Raw genomic sequence first — 18,082 nt, forward strand, 5'->3', positions numbered from 1 at the left:
AAAGAAACTTACACGTATGTTTATTGCGGCACTATTCACAATAGCAAAGACTTGGAATCAACCCAAATGTCCATCTGTGACAGACTGGATTAAGAAAATGTGGCATATATACACCATGGAATACTATGCAGCCATCAAAAAGGATGAGTTTGCGTCCTTTGTAGGGACATGGATGCAGCTGGAAACCATCATTCTTAGCAAACTATCACAAGAAGAGAAAACCAAACACCGCATGTTCTCACTCATAGGTGGGAACTGAACAATGAGATCACTTGGACTCGGGAAGGGGAACATCACACACTGGGGCCTATCATGGGGAGGGGGGAGGAGGGAGGGATTGCATTGGGGAGTTATACATGATATAAACGTTATGCACATGTACCCTAGAACTTAAAGTATAATAAAAAAAAAAAAAAAAAAAAAAAAAAAAAACTTAGTAAGTTATAAGAGAATGACTGTATAGATGACTAAATCAAATTAGGAAAACAATACATGAACAAAATAAGTTCAATAAAGAGATAGAAACCATAAAAAAGAGCCAAACAAATTTGGGAGCTAAAGAATACGATGACCAAATAGAAAAGTTCAATAGAGAGCTTCAATAGCAGACTCATCAAGCAAAAGAAAGAATCAGCAAACTCAAAGGCAGGTGATTTGAAATTATCCAATCAGAGGGGCCAAAAAAAGAAAAAAAGAGAGAGAATAGAAAATAGTGATAGAAGCCCACAGGACTTATGGGATACCTCAAAGCAAACCAATTGCACATTATGGAAATATCAGAAGGAGAAAAAATGTGAAAGGGGAAGAAAGCTTATTTAAACAAATAATACCTGAAAATTTTCTAAATCTAGGGAGGGAAATGGACCTCCAAATTGATGAAGCTCAAATAACCCAAATAGGTTGAACCTTAAGAAGTCAGTCTATACCAAGAGACACTATAATTAAATTATCAAAAGTCAAATACAAAAAAAGAATTTTGAAAGCATCAAGAGAAAGGTGACTCATCACACACAAGGGAATCATCATGAGACTATTGATGGGTTTCTCAACAGAAATCTTTTAGACCAGAAGACAGTGGGATGACATATTCAAAATACTGAAAGAAAGGAAAACTGCCAATCATGAACAGTATACCCAGCCAAACTATCCTTAAAAAATGAAGGAGATATACTTTCCCAGACAAACCAAAACTGAGGGAGTTTGTCACTACTAGACTTGGCTTACAAGAAGTACTAGGGGGAATTTTTCAAGTTGAAATGAAAAGATACCAAATGGCAACACAAAAGCATATGAAGGTATAAATCTCACTGGTAAATGTAAATATATGGGCAAATACAGAACAATGTAATATTGTAATATTACAAATCACTTTTAAATCTAGCATAAAAGTTAAAAGGGAGAGGTACCTATAGCTACAATAATTTGTTAATGGATACACATTATAAGAAGACATAAACTGTGACATCAATAGCATAAAATGTGGGTGAGGGAGAAAAGTAGTTTTTGTACATGAATGAAATAAAGATGTCATCAGCTTAAAATGACTGTTATATGATGTTTTATGCAAACTTCATGGTAACCATAAAGAAAAAAAGCCTCTAACAGATACACAAAAGGTAAAGAGAAAAGAATCAAAGCATACTACTAACAGAAAAAAATAAGAAATCACAAAGGAAGACAGCAAGAAAGGAAGAAAGAAAAAAAAACCCTACAAAACCATCAGAAAACAATGAACAAAATGGCAGTAGTGAGTTCTTACCTATCAGTAATTACTTTAAATGTAAATGGATTAAGTTATTCAATCAAAAGACACAGTGGCTGAATGAATGAAAAAATGATTCAACAATATTCTATCTAGAAGAGACTCACTTTAGCTGTAAGGACACATATAGACAATATAAAGGGATGGAAAAATATATTTCATGCAAATAGTAACCAAATGAGAGTGGGGTGCCTGTATTTATATTAAACTTTCTGTCAAAATCTGTCACAAGAGACAAAGATGGTTACTATGTAATAATAAAAGGACCAATTCATCAAGGGGATATGATAATCATAAATATATATTCACCAAATATTGGAGCACTTAAACATATGCATGATCATTGGGCCAAAAATGAAATCGAGATGGCAATTAAAAAATTCTTGGAACTGAATGACAATAGTGATACAACCTATCAAAACCTCTGGGACATAGCAAAGGTGGTGCTAAGAGGAAAGTTCATAGCCCTAAACACCTACATCAAAAAATCGGAAAGAGCACTAACAGGCAATCTAAGGTCACACCTCAAGGAACTAGAGAAACGAGAACAAACCAAACCCAAACCCAGCAGAAGAAAGGAACCAAGATCAGAGCAGAATGAAATGAAATGAAATTGAAACAAAAAAAATTACAAAAGATAAATGAAACAAAATGCTGGTTCTTTGAAAATATAAATAAAATTGATAGGCCATTAGCAAGATTAACCAAGAAAATAAGAGAGAAAATCCAGAAAAGCCTAATAAGAAACAAAACAGGAGATATTACAACTGACACCACAGAAATACAAAAGATCATTCAGGGCTAATATTAACACCTTTATGTGCATAAACTAGAAAACCTAGAAGAGATGGATACATTCCTGGAAAGATACCACCCTCCTAGCTTAAATCATGAAGAATTAGATACCCTGAACAGACCAATAACAAGTAGCATGATTGAAATGGTAATTTAAAAAATTATCAACAGGCCGGGTGGGGTGGCTCATGCCTGTAATCCCAGCACTTTGGGAGGCCAAAGTGGGCAGATCCCCTAAGGTCAGGAGTTTGAGACCAGTCTGGCCAACATGGTGAAACCCCGTCTCTACTAAACATACAAAAATTAGCCGAGTGTGGTGGTAGATGCCTGTAATCCCAGCTCTTCAGGAGACTGAGACAGGAGAATTGCTTGAACCCAGGAGGCAGAGGTTACAGTGCACTCCAGCCTGGGCAACAGAGTGAAACTCCGTCTCAAAATAAATAAATACATACATACATACATAAAATAATAAAATAAATAATAATAATAAATTTACCAACAAATAAATGTTCAGACGGATTCACAGCAGAATTCTACCAAGCATTCAAAGAAGAATTGGTACCAATATTCTGTTGACAATATTCCACAAGATAGAGAAAGAGGGAACCCTTCCTAAATCATTCTATGAAGCCAGCATCACTCTAATACCAAAACCAGGAAAGGACATAACCAAAAAGAAAACTACAGACCAAATCCTTAGTGAACATAGATGCTAAAATCCTTAACAAAATTCTAGATAACTGAATCCAATAACGTATCAAAAAGATAATCTGCCATGATCAAGGGGGTTTCATACCAGGGATGCGGGGATGATTTAACGTATGCAAGTCAATAAATGTGATACATCACATAAACAGAATTAAAAACAAAAAGCACATGGTCATCTCAATAGATGCAGAAAAAGCATTTGACAAAATCCAGCATCTCTTTATGATTAAAACTCTCAGCAAAATTGGCATACAAGGGGCATACCTCAATATAATAAAAGCCATCTACGACAGATCCACAGGCAACATAACACTGAGTGGGGAAAGTTGAACGTATTCCCTCTGGGAACTGGAACAAGACAAGATACCCACTCTTACCACTTCTCTTCAACATAGTACTAGAAGTCCTAGCCAGAGCAATCAGACAAGAGAAAGGAATAAAGGGCATGCATCTAAATTGGTAAGGAGGAAGTCAAACTGTCGCTGTTTGCTGATGATATGATCATTTATCTAGAAAACCCTAAAGACTCCTCCAGAAAATATTAACAGAGCTAAAGGGAGAAACAGATAGTAATACAGCAATAATAGAATACTTCAATTCTATACTTTCATGAATAGATGGAACATCCAGACAGAAAAGAGAAAAAAAATCAAAGAATATCCAGACATATACAGAACATTTCACCCAGTGGCAGCAGAATACACATTCTTCTCAAGTACACATGGGATATTTTCCAGGACACACATGCTAGACCACAAAACAAGTCTTAACAAATTAAATAAGATTTAAATCATCCCAAATATATTTTTGACTACAATGCAATGAAACTAGAATCAATACCAGAAGGAATATAGGAAAATTCACATATACGTGGAAATTAAACAACACACTCTTGAACAACTACTGGGTCAAAAAAGAAATCAAAAGAGAAATTAGAAAGTATATGGAGACAACTGAAAACAAAAGGTAAGCAACCAAAAGTTATGAGATGCAGCAAAAATTTGGTTACTTGGGATACTCAAGTAACCAAGTATGAGATTACTTGAACTTCCAAAAGGGAATTTCAGGTAATAAATGCCTACATTAAAAAATAAGATCTCAAAAAAAAAAAACAAAAACAAAAAACAACTAAGGTTAAAGTTAGCAGAAGAAATAAAATAATAAAGATCAGAGCAAAATAAATAAAAAAGAAAAATAGAAAAAACCTGAAAGTTGATTCTTTGAAATGATAAACAAAATCAACAAACCCCTAGCAAGATTCAACACCCTTTTATGATAAAACAACTAGAGGGAATGTATTTTAACACAATAAAATCCATATACCACAAACCCACAGCTAACATCATATTCAATGATAAAAAACGAAAGGCTTTTACTCTACTATCTGGAACAAGGCAAAGATGGCCACTCTTGCAACTTCTATTTAACATAATGCTAGAAATCCTAGCAAGAGAAACCAGACAAAAAATAAATAAAATCCATACATATCAGAAAAGAGGTAAAATTATCACTGCAGATGGCATAATCTGTTATTTATTTATTTTTTTATTATTATTATTTTTGAGATGGAGTCTCACTCTGTTGACCAGGCTGGAGTGCAGTAACGTTATCTTGGCTCACTGCAAATTCCACCTCCCAGGTTCGAGCGATTCTCCTGCCTCAGCCTTCTAAGTAGCTGGGATTACAGGCACCCATCACCATGCCCAGCTAATTTTCATATTTTTAGTAGAGGCAGTGTTTCACCATGTTGGCCAGGCTGGTCTTAAACTCCTGACCTCAGGTGATCCACCCACCTCAGCATCCCAAAATGCTGGGATTGCAAGTGTGAGTCACTGTGCCTGGCCCATAATTTTATATATAGAAAATCATAAATATTCTACAAAAAACCTGTTAGAACTCAGTGAAGTAACAGAATACAACATCCATTTACAAAAATCAGATGTGTTACTATTCATTAACAACAAACTAGTATCTAAAGGGAAATTAAGAAAACAATCCTAATTACATCAGCATCAGAATGAAGGAAATATTTAGGAATAAACTTAACCAAGGAGGTGAAATACTTGTACACTGAAAATTATAAAACACTAATGAAAGAAATGTTAAAAGACACAAATAAATGGAAGACATCTGTGTTCATGACTTAGAAGAATTGATGTTCTAAAATGTCCATACTACTGAAAGCAAACTGCAGATTCAATGTACTATCTATCAAAATCCAAATGGCTCTTGTTTTTTACAGAAGTAGAAAAAATAGTTCTAAAAATCAGATAGAACCATAAATGATTCTGAGTAAAGCAATTTTAAACAAGAAGAACAAAGCTGGAGAAACCACACTTTCTGATTTTATATATATATTACAAAGCTACAATAGTCAAAACATTATGATACTGGTATAAAAACAGACACATGGGACAATGGAACAGAATACAGAGCCCAGAAATAAAACCACCCATTTGTGGCCAACTGATCTTTCACAAAGTTGCCAAGAGTACACAATGGGAAAACAATGGTCTCTACAATAATTTGTGTTGGTAAAACTGTATATCCACATTCAAAATAATGAAATTGGAGCCCTTGTTTTATGCCATAAACAAAAATCAGCTCAAAATGGATTAAAGACTTAACTATAACACTTGTAATTGTAAAAATTCTAGAAGAAAACACAGGAAAAACCTATTGGTCTTGACAATAATTTCTTTGATATGACACTAAAAGCAGGCAACAGAAGCAAAAATAAACAAGTGAGATTACTTCAAACTAAAGCTTCTGCACAGCAGAGGAAACAGTGAACAAAATGAAAAGGCAATCTATGAAATGGGAGAAAATATTTGCAAACCATTTATCTGATAAAGGGTTAATATCCAGACTATATAGGGAACGCCTGCAACTCGGAAGCAAAAAACAAATAATCTGATTAAAAAATGGGCCAAAGAATTAAGTATACATTTCTCTAAAGAAGATGTGCAAATGGCCAATAGGTATATGAAAAGTCAATAAAGCATCAGGGAAATGCAAATCAAACCACAATGAGCTATTATTTTACACCTGCTAAAATGACTATTACAAAAAGAAAAAAGAAAACAAGTGTTGATGAGGAAGTGGAGAAAAGGGAACCCTAGTATGCTGTTGGTGGGAATGTAAGTTAGTATAGTCACTATGGAAAACAGTATACAGATCCTAAAAAAATTAAAACATGGACTTACTATATGATCTAGCAATCTCACTTCTGGGGTGGTATGAACCTAAAGGAATTGAAATCAGGATCTTGAAGTGATATGTGCACTCCAGTGTTGACTGCAGTGTATTAACAATAGCCAAAACACTGATGCAACCTCAATGTCTATCAATCAACAGATAAATTGATAAAGAAAATGTGATATATAAATACAATGGAATATTATTCAGCCACAGAAAAGGAGATCCTGCCATTTGGAACAACATGAATGAACCTCGAGGACATTATGCTAAATGAGATAAGCAAAACACATAAGAACAAATACTGCATAATACTATGTATATAAGGATAAGGTAGACTTATAGAAACAGAAAGTACAGGCCAGGCTTAGTGGCTCATGCCTGTAATCCTAGCACATTGGGAGGCCAAGGCAGGAGGATCACTTGAGACAAGCCCGGGCAACATAGTGAGACCTCATCCCTACAAAAAAAGAAAATAAAAATTAAAAGAAAATTAAGAAACAGAGAGTTCAATGGTGGTTGCCAAAGGCTGGGTGTGTGAGGGAGGGTGGGGGAAAGCAGGGAGGTGAAAGGGTACAAAGTTTCAGTTATACAAGATGAATAAGTCCTGGAGATCCATTGTATAGCACATGCCTACAGTAAATAATACTGAATTATATACTTAAACATTTGCTACGAGGATAGCTTTTATGAAAGTGTTTATATTATAGAAAGAAAATAAATAAAGAGGGTGAGAGGAAACTTTTGGAAGAATGGATATGTTGTGGCTTAGATTGTGGTCTTAGTTTCATGAGTCTATTCTTATCTCCAAATTTATAAAGTTGTGTATCTTAAATATGTACAGCTTTATGTATGTCAATTATACCCCAGTAGTTTTTTTTAAAAAAAAGAAAATGAAGTTACCTGCTTAGTTGGGTCAAGAAATATGTATTTCCATTTGGTAGCCATTACTAATGTGAACTGTCCCAAAGAAAGATACAATCCAGCAAGATTCTTTTTTTCCCCTGTTTTCATATGAAAAAAGTGGTGATGTGGTTAATGCAAGCACACATCTACTAGCCTCTTAACAAAGAGCATGGTGGTGCTCTGTAAACATCGTCAGATGGGCTTCTTGGTGACTCATGCTATGTTAAAACATCTTTTCATCCCTTGCACTTCTTTTTTTTTTTTTTTTTTGAGACGGAGTCTTGCTCTGTCGCCCAGGCTGGAGTGCGGTGGCCGGATCTCAGCTCACTGCAAGCTCCGCCTCCCGGGTTCACGCCATTCTCCTGCCTCAGCCATCCGAGTAGCTGGGACTACAGGCGCCCGCCACCTCGCCCGGCTAGTTTTTTGTATTTTTAGTAGAGACGGGGTTTCACCGTGTTAGCCAGGATGGTCTGGATCTCCTGACCTCGTGATCCACCCGTCTGGGCCTCCCAAAGTGCTGGGATTACAGGCTTGAGCCACCACGCCCGGCCATCCCTTGCACTTCTTGAAACTGACTCTTGAAACTTTCCATTCTGATTCCACTGCCCTATTTCGAGTTCTCATCTGTCACATAGATTAATACAACAGCTCTCTCTCTCTCTGTTCTCTGTCTACATTTGAGTGCTGAGTGATGGGTCTGTGGTGCATACTGATGTATGTCATGCCCCGGCATGACATAGTTCTCCAGCAATTCCCAGCAAAGTCCTCCAGCAACTCCCCATCAGCCTTAGAGTGAAGTCTGTGCTCCTTAACAAGGCCATAAAGGCCTGCAAGGGCTGGCTCCGCCCTCTTTCCAGCCTCATCTCCTCCTGCAGCCCTCCTCATGCTGTCCTCCTTGGCTTCATCATGTTTCCTGCAGCTCTCCACATCACCAACCATGTTGGTGTTTGCTCTGTGATTTGCTCTGTTGACTGTTTTGCCTGAATGTCCCTCCAGGTCTCCTGCTAGCTCTTTCTTTCACCCTGACTTACTCATCACAATATTTCCAACTCAGCTCAGGCTTGAGCTCCTCCAGGAGTCCAAGCTGGGTTTGGCACCTTACCTCTAAAGTCCCTGAGCACCCTGTCTCGTAGCATTTGCCACTTTAAAAATGATCTCTTCAGGTCTGTTTCCTCCACCTCTCTGCTGCGAGTGCTTTACATTTTAAAAAATATCCCCATGCACTAACGTGTGGAGCAGCAGTGTAGTATAATGGTGAGAGCACCAATCTAGGGGTCAGAAGTGTGGAGTCTTAATCCTGAGTACCAGTTATATGTCTTGGCAGCATTCTAGAGTTGTTGTGACAACCATGAGAGATAATAGGGGAATATCTACTGAAGGACGAAGTACTAAACAGATAGAAAACCACTGGTTGCTTTCTTTTTTTTTTTTTTTTTTGAGACGGAGTCTCGCTCTGTCGCCCGGGCTGGAGTGCAGTGGCCGGATCTCAGCTCACTGCAAGCTCCGCCTCCCGGGTTCCCGCCATTCTCCTGCCTCAGCCTCCCGAGTAGCTGGGACTACAGGCGCCCGCCACCTCGCCCGGCTAGTTTTTTGTATTTTTTTTAGTAGAGTCGGGGTTTCACCGTGTTAGCCAGGATGGTCTCGATCTCCTGACCTCGTGATCCGCCCGTCTCGGCCTCCCAAAGTGCTGGGATTACAGGCTTGAGCCACCGCGCCCGGCCCACTGGTTGCTTTCTAAGTCTTATATTTAATACCCTTTTCTTATTTCCCACCATATAGGACCTTTCCACATTTGTCAGGCTTATGATGATCCCTATAGTCTCAGACTGATGAATCCTAGATGTTTTTCTTCAGTCCCGACCTCTTTCCTAAGCATCACACCCTTGATTTCAACTGTATGTTCAGTATCCTTCACCTGTGATTTGTGCCTTTTGTATCTGGAAACTAAGAGGTCTCAAATATAACTCTTATTTCCTAAATCAGCACCTTCTCCTCCATGTTTCCCTGAATGGCATTATCTGCTCTATGCGTCAAACTAGAATTTCAGATATATCTTTAGTTCTTTGTCTTCCTCAACATTGCGTTGATGTGGAGATGGAAAGGAAGGAGGAGAAACAGAGAGGGGAGTTTGGAAGGCAAATCCTTCCATGAGACAAATAATGCAAAGGAAAGTGGGGAGGTGCTGAGTGGTGAGAAGGTGCACAGGGACCAGATCTCAAAGGACCACGTAAGTCCTTGATATGGTTTGGCTCTGTGTCCCCACCCAATTTCATCTCGAATTTTAATCCCCAGGGTCTGGGGAGGAGGGACCTGGTGGGAGGCGATTGGATTATATGGGCAGTTTCCCCCATGCTGTTCTCATGAGATCTGATGGTTTAAATGTGTTTGACAGGTTCCCCCTCGCTCTGTCTCCTGCTGCCACGTAAGACGTGCCTGGCTTCCCCTTCACCTTTCACCATGATTATGAATTTCCTGAGGCCTCCCCAGCTATGCCGAACTGTGAGTCAATTAAACCTCTTTGCTTTATAAATTACCCAGTCTCAGGTTGTTCTTTATAGCAGTTTGAAAATGAACTAATATAGTCATGCTGGAGAATTTGGCTTGATTCTGAAGGCAACAGTAATCTGTTTGTTGGAGGGCTTTAAGGAGGGGTGGGGGTACATGATAAGTTTTGGGCTTTTGAAGATTTAATTTGACTGCAGTGTGAAGAATGGATTGTAGGGGCTCAAACCTGAGTCAAGAAAAGTATCAGAACCTGAATACAGATGAAAAAATAATGCGATGATGTAGAAGAGAAGATGAGGTCCTGGACAGCAGCAGAGTGTGGGGGAAGTAAGACAAAGTGGGACTCAGGTGAGAAAGAATCCTTGGAGGATGGCTAGTTGGTGGGCTATTCCTGCCTCAGCTAGGAGGATAGTGAAGAGGACCAAAGGGAGAAGGCCGTGTGAGTGTGAGACCACTTGGAGACAAATAAGGCTAGCCTGTGAGAGTGAGGGCAGTCAGACTCCCTGACCCACTGTTTCCCCCTGGTTCTCCATCATGATTGGAGTTTATTTTGCCCAGTGAGAAATGGGAGATATAATCAGGAGATTATATAGAAAAATAATTTTGGAATGAAGCACAAAGGGTAGAACTTAATATAAAAAATCATTATAAGACAATTGAAATAGGAACTGAAAGGAAAGTGAGGCTTATTTTCTTATAAATAATTTTTGATTATTCACAAGACCTTAATGTCTTCCTCGAGAAAGTGGATCAGTTTCAATTTTCAGCCATAGTTCATCACCTCCTTTACACTAGTGAGTGATTAAAAGGAAAAGTAAGGAAAACAGATTGTTTTGTACTCCTCAAAAGCCTACCTATGAATCATTTCCTGAAGACAAAGGATTTTTCCAAAAAGGTAATGTTAATAAATTCACAATGCTCTTCTCCTTATAAGAGTGAAAGAAGAAACTGAAAGTCAGGAAAGAGGAATTTACTTATACCTGGTAATTCTGCTGACAGAGATTTGAAGTTATACCAAGAAGTCAGTATTAACCATTTTCACTGGGAATAATTAGAGTAAAGGAGAAGAGAAAAGTTGACTTTTTCTTTCAGTGTGACCTTGGGACCCCTAAAGGGAGTAGTGGTGTGGCTGAAGGGTCAGGTCAGTTTCCGTTAGGCTCTTTTATATTCTGGAAAATAATTGCTGTGGGTGAAGCTTAGGCTACTGGAGAAAAGATTGGAGACTCCATTCTCTCACCTTGTAGTAAAGTGGAAACTTCTCCATTACCTCAGTTAAGTAACTTAATAAGTCTTTCCTTAAAAAAGTCAATATAAATGATATTTTATCAGTAATAATCATAGCAACCTTTTTCACTCATGAAAAATAATGAAGATTAAACTTCATTTACAAGCTCTTCAGATTCACATATGATCCTTGTTAGTGTGCATCCAGACATGTTTGCGTTTGTTGCATAGTTTTACGCACTGGACTTTAAGAATTATTTGGACACTAAGCACTTTATTTATTCATCTGTTTTTTAGATATACTACAAGAAATGAGTCCTAAGTTTTAGGTAGCTAAGTCATCTTAGCAGCTGATAGTTTGCTGCTGAAATCACTCATGCATATAAGCATTTAAAATGAGCATTTCCACTTTCACATATTTGATGCAACTGTTCGAAACTTGTCTTTTTAAGTTCAGGGATACATATGCAGGTTTGTTACATAGGTAAAGTTGTGTCATGCGGAGGGGGGGTTGTTGTACAAATTATTTAATCACCCAGGTATTAAGCCTAGTACCTATTAGTTATTTTTCTTGATCCTCTCCCTTCTCCCAGCCTCCACCCTCCAGTAGGCCCCAGTTTGTCTTTTTCCCCTCCATGTTTCGACATGTTCTCATCATTTAGCCCCCACTTGTAACTGAGAACATGTGGTATTTGGTTTTCTGTTCCTGCATTAGTTTATCAAGGATAATAATGGCCTCCAGCTCCATCCATGTCCCTTCAAAGGACATTATCTTGTTCTTTTTTATGATTGCATAGTATTCCCTGATGTATGTGTACCATATTTTCCTTAGTCTACCATTGATTGGCATTTAGGTAGATTCCATCTCTTTGCTATTGTGAATTGTGCTGCAGTGAACATATGTATGCATGTGTCTTTATAATAGAATGATTTATATTCCTTTGGGTATATACCCAGTAATGGGATTGTTGAGTCACATGGTATTTCTGCCCCTACGTGGTTGAGGGATCATCACACTGTCTTCCACAGTGGTTGAGCTAATTAATACTGATGCCAACAGTGTAAAAGTATTCTTTTTCTCTACAATCTCACCAGCATCTGTTATTTTTGACTTATTAGTAATAGTCATTCTGACTCATGTGAGATGGTTTTGTGGTTTTGTTTTGCATCTCTCTAATGATTAGTGATGTTGAACTTTTTTTCCATAAGCTTGTTGGCTGCATATCTGTCTTTTGAAAAGTGTCTGTTCATGTCCTTTGCCCACTTTTTAATGCCCACTTTTTAATGGGCAAAGGACATGATTGTTTGTTTTTTTCTTGTAAATTTGTTTAAGTTCCTTATAGACGCCAGCTATTAGACTTTTGTCGGATGCATAGTTTGCAATTTTTTTCCCATTCTTTAGGCTGTTTACTCTCTTGATAGTTTCTTTTGCTGTGCAGAAACTCTTTAGTTTAATTAGATCCCATTTGTCAATTTTTGCTTTTGTTGCAGTTGATTTTTGTGTTTTTATCATGAAATCTTTGCTCGTTCCTATGTCTTGAATTGTATATCCTAGGTTGCCTTCCAGCGTTTTTATGATTTTGGGTTTTACATTTAAGTCTTTAATCCATCTTGAGTTAATTATTGTATATGGTGTAAGGAAGGGGTCCAGTTTCAATTTTCTGTATATAGCTAGCCAGCTATCCCAGCGCCGTTTATTAAATAGGGTATTATTTCCTCTTTGTTTGTTTTTGTCAGGTTTGTCAAAGATCAGATGGTTGTAGGTGTGTGATCTTATTTCTGAGTTCTCTATTTGGTTCCACTGGTCTCTGTGTCTGTAGGACTAATCTTTTTATTAAGTAACCAAATTTTCTGTTTACTGAAATGTCCTCCACAAATAAATTTAAGCCAACACAGAGAAAGGGATCTCAAAATCACTGTCAGATGCTCTGTGGTAAGAAAAGAACAAAAAGACATCCTAAGAGACAGAGAACCTAAGCTATACCTGTTTTATTTTTTTAAATAAGTTTTTTTTTTTTTTTAGTTTTTGTGGGTACACAGTTATATATATTTATGGGGTACATGAAATATTTTAGTACAGTATGCAATGCATAATAATCATATGGAATAGTAGGTATCCATTTTCTAAAGCATTTATGCTTCATATTATAAGTAATTCAATTATACCCTTAATTATTTTTAAAAGTATAATTAAATTATTATTGATTATAGTCCCCCTCTAGGGCTATTAAATAGTATCTCTTATTCATTCTTTGTATTTTTTTTTAAATTTTACTCTAAGTTCTGGGATACATACGCAGAATGTGCAGGTTTGTTATATTGGTATACATGTGCCATGGTGGTTTGCTGAACCTAGCAACACATCATCTAGGTTTTAAGCCCCACATGCACTAGGTATTTGACCTAATGCTCTCCGTCCCCTTGCCCTCCACCACCTGACAGGCCCTGGAGTGTGATGTTCACCTCCCTGTGTCCATGTGTTCTTATTGTTCAGTTCCCATTTATGAGTGAGAACATGCGGTGTTTGGTTTTCTGTTCCTGTGTTAGTTTGCTGAGAATGATGGTTTCCAGCTTTAGCCATGTCCCTGCAAAAGACACGAACTCATTTGGGTGTATACCCAGTAAAGGGATTGCTGTGTCAAACGGTATTTCTGGTTTGAGATCCCTGAGGAATGGCCACACTGTCTTCTACAATGGTTGAACTAATTTACACTCCCTCCAACAGTGTAAAAGCATTCCTATTTCTCCACAGCCTTGCCAGCATCTGTTGTTTCCTGATTTTTTAATGATCACCATTCTAACTAGTGTGTGATAGTATCTTATTGTGGTTTTGATTTGCATTTTTCTAATGACCAGTGATGATGAGCTTTTTTTCATGTTTGTTGGCTGCATAAATGTATTCTTTTGAGAAGTGTCTGTTCATATCCTTTGCCCACTTTTTGATGGCATTGTTTGTTTTTTTTTCTTGTAAATTTGTTTAAGTTTCTTGTAGATTCTGGATATCAGACCTTTGTCAGATGGACAAATTGCAAAAATTTTCTCCCATTCTGTAAGTTGCCTATTCACTCTGATGATATTTCTTTTGCTGTGCAGAAGCTCTTTAGTTTAATTAGATCCCATTTGTCAATTTTGGCTTTTGTTGCAATTGCTTTTTGTGTTTTAGTCATGAAGTCTTTGCCCATGCCTATGTTGTGAATGGTATTGCCTAGGTTTTCTTCTAGGGTTTTTATGGTTTTAGGTTTTACATTTAAGTCTTTAATCCGTCTTGAGTTAATTTTTGTATAAGGTATAAGGAAGGAGTCCAGTTTCTGTTTTCTGGATATGGCTAGCCAGTTTTCCCAGGACTATTTATTAAATAGGGAATCCTTTCCCCATTGCTTGTTTTTGTCAGGTTCGTCAAAGATCAGATGGTTGTAGGTGTGCGATGTTATTTCTGAGGCCTCTATTCTGTTCCATTGGCCAATATATCTGTTTTGGTACCAGTACCATGCTGTTTTGGGTACTGTAGCCTTGTAGTATAGTTTGAAGTCAGGTAGCATGATGACGCCAGCTTTATTCTTTTTGCTTATGATTGCCTTGGCTATGTGGGCTCTTTTCTGGTTCCATATGAAATTTAAAGTAGTTTTTTTTTCTAATTTAGTGAGGGAAGTCAATGGTAGCTTGATGGGAATAGCGTTGAATCTATAAATTGCTTTGGGCTGTATGGCCATTTTCATGACATTGATTCTTCCTATCTATGAGTATGGCATTTTTTTTTTTTTTTCATTTGTTTGTGTCCTCTCTTATTTTCTTGAGCAGTGATTTGTAGTTCTCCTTGAAGAGGTCTTCACATCCCTTTTAAGTTGGATTCGTAGGTATTTCATTCTCTTTGTAGCAATTGTGAATGGGCGTTCACTCATGATTTGGCTCTCTGTTTGTCTTTAATTGGCGTATAGAAATTTTTGTGATTTTTGCACATTGATTTTGTATCCTGAGACTTTGCTGAAGTTGTTTATCAGCTTAAGGAGTTTTTGGGCTGAGAAAATGGGGTTTTCTAAATATACCATCATGCCATCTGCAGAGACAATTTGACTTCCTCTCTTCCTATTTGAATACCCTTTATTTCTTTCTCTTGCCTGACTGCCCTAGCCAGAACTTCCAATAGTATGTTGAATAGGAGTAGTGAGAAAGGGCATCCTTGTCTTGTGTCGGTTTGCAAAGGGAATGCTTCCAGCTTTGGCCATTCAGTATGATATTGGCTATGGGTTTGTCATAAATAGGTTATTATTTTGAGATATGTTCCATCAATACCTAGTTTACTAAGAGTTTTTAGCATGAAGGCATGTTGAATTTTATTGAAGGCCTTTTCTGCATCTATTGAGATAATCATGTGTTTTTTGTCATTGGTTCTGTTTATGTGATGGATTACATTTATTGACTTGTGTATGTTGAACCAGTCTTGCATCCCAGGGATGAAGCCGGCTTGATTGTGGTGGATAAGCTGTTTGATGTGCTGCTGGATTCAGTTGGCTGGTATTTTATTGAGGTTTTTCGCATTGATGTTCATCAGGGATATTGGCCTGAAATTTTCTGTTTTTGCTGTGTCTCTGCCTGGTTTTGCCATCAGGATGATGCTGGCCTCATAAAATGAGTTAGGGAGGAGTCCCTCTTTTTCTGTTGCTTGGAGTAGTTTCAGAAGGAATGGTACCAGCTCCTCTTTGTACCTCCGGTAGAATTCAGCTGTGAATCCGTCTGGTCTTGGGCTTTTTGGTTGGTAGGCTATTAATTACTGCCTCAATTTCAGAACTTGTTATTGGTCTATTCAGGGATTTGACTTCTTCCTGGTTTAGTCTTGGGAGGGTGTATGTGTCCAGGAATTTATCCATTTCTTCTAGATTTTCTAATTTATTTGTGTAGAGATGTTTATAGTATTCTCTGATTGTAGTTTGTATTTCTGTGGGATCATTGGTGATATGCCCTTTATCATTTTTTATTGTGTCTATTTGATTCTCTTTTCTTCTTTATTAGTCTAGCTAGCAGTTGATCTATTTTGTTAATCTTTTCAAAAAACTAGCTCCTGGATTCACTGATTTTTTGAAGGCTTTTTTTTCCTGTCTCTGTCTCCTTCAGTTCTGCTCAAATCTTAGTTATTTCTTGTCTCCTGCTAGCTTTTGAATTTGTTTGTTATTGCTTCTTTAGTTCTTTTAATTGCAATGTTCGGGTGTTGATTTCAGATCTTTCCGGTTTTCTGATGTGGGCATTTAGTGCTACAAATTTCCCTTTTAACACTGCCTTAGCTGTGTCCCAGAGATTCTGGTATGTTGCCTCTTTGTTCTCATTGGTTTCAAAATACTTATTTCTGCGTTAATTTTGTTTTTTCCCCAGTATTCACTCAGGTGCAGGTTGCTCAATTTCCATATAGTTGTGCTGTTTTGAGTGAGTTTCTTAATTTTGAGTTCTAATTTGATTGCACTGTCGTCTCAGAGACTGTTATGATTTCCATTCTTTTGTATTTGCTGAGGAGTGTTTTACTTCCACGTATGTGGTCGATTTTAGGATAAGTGCTATGTGGTGCTGAGAAGAATGTAAATTCTGTTGATTTGGGGTGGAGAGTTCTGTAGATGTCTATTAGGTCTGCTTGGTCCAGAGCTGAGTTAAGTCCTGAATATCTTTGTTAATTTTCTGTCTCGTTGATCTGTCTAATATTGACAGTGGGGTGTTAAAGTCTCTCACTATTATTGTGTGGGAGTCTAAGTCTCTTTGTAGGTCTCTAAGAACTCGTTTTAGGAATCTGGGTGCTCCTGTATTGGGTGCATATATATTTAGGTAGTTAGCTCTTCTTGTTGTGTCGATCCCTTTGCCATTATGTAATACCCTTCTTTGTCTTTTTTGATCTTTGTTGGTTTAAAGTCTGTTCTGTCAGAGACTAGTATTGCAATTCCTGCTTTTTTTTTTCTTTCCATTTACTTGGTAAATATTCTTCTATCTCTTTATTTTGAGCCTGTGTCTTTGCACGTGAGATGGGTCTCCTGAATACAGCACACTGATGGGTCTTGACTCTATCCAATTTACCAGTCTGTGTCTTTTAATTGGGGCATTTAGCCCATTTACATTTGAGGTTAATATTGTTAGGTGTGTGAATTTGATCCTGTCATCATGATGCTACCTGGTTATTTTGCACAGTATATGCAGCTTCTTCATAGTGCCATTGTTCTTTATATTTTGGTTTGTTTTTGCAGTAGCTGGTACTGGATTTTCCTTTCCATATTTAGTACTTCCTTCAGGAGCTCTTGTAAGGCAGGCCTAGTGGTGACAGAATCCCTCCACATTTGCTTGTCTGTAAAGGATTTTATTTCTCCTTTGCTTGTGAAGCTTATTTTAGCTGGATATGAAATTCTGGGTTGAAAATTCTTTTCTTTAAAAATGTTGAATATTGGCCCTCATGCTCTTCTGGCTTGTAGAGTTTCTGCAGAGAGATCTGCTGTTAGTCTGATGGGCTTTCCTTTTTGGGTAACCTGACCTTTCTCTCTGGCTACCCTTAACATTTTTTCCTTCATTTCAACCTTGGAGAATCTGTCAATTATGTGTCTTAGGGTTGCTCTTCTCGAGGAGTATCTTAGTGGAATTCTCTGTATTTCCTGAATTGGAATGTTGGCCTGTCTTGCTAGGTTGGGGGAGTTCTCCTGGATAATATCCTGAAGTGTTTTTTCCAAATGGATTCCATTTTCCCTGTGACTTTCAGGTACACCAATCAAACATAGGTTTGATCTTTTCACGTAGTCCCATATTTCTCAGAGGCTTTGTTCATTCGTTTTCATTCTTTTTTTTCTAACCTTGTCTTCATGTCTTATTTCAGTAAGTTGATCTTCAATCTCTGATATCCTTTCTTCTGCTTGATCAGTTCAGATATTGATACTTGTGTATGCTTCATGGAGTTCTCATGCTGTGTTTTTCAGCTTAATCAGGTCATTTATTTTCCTCTCTTAACTGGTTATTCTAGTTAGC

The sequence above is a fragment of the Trachypithecus francoisi genome, unplaced genomic scaffold, assembly GCF_009764315.1.
Source record: "Trachypithecus francoisi isolate TF-2019V2 unplaced genomic scaffold, Tfra_2.0 Lachesis_group17, whole genome shotgun sequence".
In the NCBI taxonomy this organism is placed as follows: domain Eukaryota; kingdom Metazoa; phylum Chordata; class Mammalia; order Primates; family Cercopithecidae; genus Trachypithecus; species Trachypithecus francoisi.